Below are 4,948 nucleotides of genomic sequence, written 5' to 3' on the forward strand. Positions count from 1 at the left end.
ACTGACAAACTGATACACACAGACAAATGGACACACACACAGACAAACGGACACACACAGAGAAACTGACACACACACACACACAGACTGACACACTCTGACAAACTGACACACACATTGACAAACTGACACACACTGACAAACTGACACACACAGATAAACTGACACACACACTGACAAACGGACACACACACACTGACAAACTGACACACACACTGACAAACTGACGCACACACTGACAAACGGACACACACACACTGACAAACTGACACACACGCTGACAAACTGACACGCACACTGACAAATTGACACACACTGACAAACTGACACACACACTGACAAACTGACACACACACACTGACAAGCTGACAAACTGACACACACACTGACAAACTGACACACACACTGACAAACTGACACACACACACTGACAAACTGACAAACTGACACACACACTGACAAACGGACACACACACACTGACAAACTGACACACACACTGACAAACTGACACACACGCACTGACAGACTGACACTCACACTGACACACAGACAAACTGACACACACGCTGACAAACTGACACACACACTGACAAACTGACACACACACTGACAAACTGACACACACTGACAAACTGACACACACACTGACAACGGACACACACACTGACAAACAGACACACAGACACTGACAAACTGACACACACGCTGACAAACTGACACACACACTGACAAATTGACACACACTGACAAACTGACACACACACTGACAAACTGACACACACACTGACAAACGGACACACACACACTGACAAACTGACACACACACTGACAAACTGACACACACACTGACAAACGGACACACACACACTGACAAACTGACACACACACTGACAAACTGACACACACACACTGACAAACTGACACACACACACCGACAAACTGACACACACACTGACAAACTGACACACACACTGACAAACTGACATACACACACTGACAAACTGACACACACACTGACAAACTACATACACACTGACAAACTGACACATACAGACAAACTGACACACACACTGACAAACTGACACACACTGACAAACTGACACACACACTGACAAACTGACACACACACACTGACAAACTGACACACACAGACACATGACACACACAGACACATGACACACACACTGACAAACTGACACACACACACTGGCAAACTGACACACACAGACAAACTACATACACACTGACAAACTGACACACACAGATAAACTGACACACACACTGACAAACTGACCCACACAGACAAACTGACACACACACTGACAAACTGACACACACACTGACAAACTGACACACACACAGACAAACTGACCCACACAGACAAACTGACACACACACTGACAAACTGACACACACACAGATAATCGGACGCACACACAGACAAACTGACACACACACTGACAAACTGACACACGCACAGATAATCGGACACACACACAGACAAACTGACACACACACTGACAAACTGACACACACACAGATAATCGGACACACACACAGACAAACTGGCACACACACTGACAAACTGACACACACACTGACAAACTGACACACACACAGACAAACTGACACACACACTGACAAATTGACACACACACAGACAAACTGACACACAAACAGACAGACTGACACACTCTGACAAACTGACACACACATTGACAAACTGACACACACACTGACTAACTGACACACACAGACAAACTGACACACACACTGACAAACTGACACACACACTGACAAACTGACACACACACAGATAATCGGACACACACACAGACAAACTGACACACGCACTGACAAACTGACACACACACACTGACAAACTGATACACACAGACAAACGGACACACACACAGACAAACGGACACACACAGAGAAACTGACACACACACACACACAGACTGACACACTCTGACAAACTGACACACACATTGACAAACTGACACACACTGACAAACTGACACACACAGATAAACTGACACACACACTGACAAACGGACACACACACACTGACAAACTGACACACACACTGACAAACTGACGCACACACTGACAAACGGACACACACACACTGACAAACTGACACACACACTGACAAACTGACACACACACTGACAAACTGACACACACACACTGACAAACTGACAAACTGACACACACACTGACAAACGGACACACACACACTGACAAACTGACACACACACTGACAAACTGACACACTCGCACTGACAGACTGACACACACACTGACACACAGACAAACTGACACACACGCTGACAAACTGACACACACACTGACAAACTGACACACACTGACAAATGGACAAACTGACACACACTGACAACGGACACACACACACTGACAAACTGACACACACACTGACAAACTGACACACACACTGACAAACGGACACACACACACTGACAAACTGAGACACACGCTGACAAACTGACACACACACTGACAAATTGACACACACTGACAAACTGACACACACACTGACAAACTGACACAGACACTGACAAACGGACACACACACACTGACAAACTGACACTCACACTGACAAACTGACACACACAATGACAAACGGACACACACACACTGACAAACTGACACACACACTGACAAACTGACACACACAGACAAACTGACACACACACTGACAAACTGACACACACACTGACAAACTGACATACACACACTGACAAACTGACACACACACTGACAAACTACATACACACTGACAAACTGACACACACAGACAACTGACACACACACTGACAAACTGACACACACTGACAAACTGACACACACTGACAAACTGACACACACACTGACAAACTACATACACACTGACAAACTGACACACACAGACAACTGACACACACACTGACAAACTGACACACACTGACAAACTGACACACACAGACAAACTGACACACACACTGACAAACTGACACACACACACTGACAAACTGACACACACAGACACATGACACACACAGACACATGACACACACACTGACAAACTGACACACACACACTGGCAAACTGACACACACAGACAAACTACATACACACTGACAAACTGACACACACAGACAAACTGACACACACACTGACAAACTGACACACACACTGACAAACTGACACACACACTGACAAACTGACCCACACAGACACACTGACACACACACTGACAAACTGACACACACACAGATAATCGGACGCACACACAGACAAAATGACACACACACTGACAAACTGTCACACACACAGATAATCGGACACACACACAGACAAACTGGCACACACACTGACAAACTGACACACACTGACAAACTGACACAGACTGACAAACTGACACACACACTGACAAACTGACACACACAGACAAACTGACACACACAGACAAACTGACACACACACAGACAAACTGACACACACACAGACAAATTGACACACACACAGATAATCGGACACACACACAGACAAACTGACACACACACTGACAAACTGACACACACACAGACAGACTGACACACTCTGACAAACTGACACACACATTGACAAACTGACACACACACTGACTAACTGACACACACAGACAAACTGACACACACACTGACAAACTGACACACACACTGACAAACTGACACACACACTGACAAACTGACACACACTGACAAACTGACACACACACACTGACAAACTGACACACACAGACAAACGGACACACACACAGACAAACGGACACACACAGAGAAACTGACACACACACTGACAAACTGACACACACACTGACAAACTGACACACACACACTGACAAACTGACATATACAGACAAACGGATTCACACACATACAAACTGACACACACACTGACAAACTGACACACACACACTGACAAACTGACCCACACAGACAAACGGACACACACACAGACAAACTGACACACACACTGACAAACGGACACACACACACTGACAAACTGACCCCACAGACATACTGACACACACACTGACAAACTGACACACACGCTGACAGACTGACACACACACTGACACACAGACAAACTGACACACTTGCTGACAAACTGACACACACAGACAAACTGACACACACACAGTGACAAACTGACACACACACTGACAAACTGACACACACAGACAAACTGACACACACTGACAAACTGACACACACAGATAAACTGACACACACACTGACAAACGGACACACACACACTGACAAACTGACACACACACTGACAAACTGACGCACACACTGACAAACGGACACACACACACTGACAAACTGACACACACGCTGACAAACTGACACACACTGACAAACTGACACACACAGATAAACTGACACACACACTGACAAACGGACACACACACACTGACAAACTGACACACACACTGACAAACTGACGCACACACTGACAAACGGACACACACATACTGACAAACTGACACACACGCTGACAAACTGACACACACACTGACAAATTGACACACACTGACAAACTGACACACACACTGACAAACTGACACACACACAGACAGACTGACACACTCTGACAAACTGACACACACATTGACAAACTGACACACACACTGACTAACTGACACACACAGACAAACTGACACACACACTGACAAACTGACACACACACAGATAATCGGACACACACACTGACAAACTGACACACACACAGACAGACTGACACACTCTGACAAACTGACACACACATTGACAAACTGACACACACACTGACTAACTGACACACACAGACAAACTGACACACACACTGACAAACTGACACACACACAGATAATCGGACACACACACAGACAAACTGACACACACACTGACAAACTG

Source organism: Scyliorhinus torazame, chromosome 22 (assembly GCF_047496885.1).
Source record: "Scyliorhinus torazame isolate Kashiwa2021f chromosome 22, sScyTor2.1, whole genome shotgun sequence".
Lineage (NCBI taxonomy): Eukaryota > Metazoa > Chordata > Chondrichthyes > Carcharhiniformes > Scyliorhinidae > Scyliorhinus > Scyliorhinus torazame.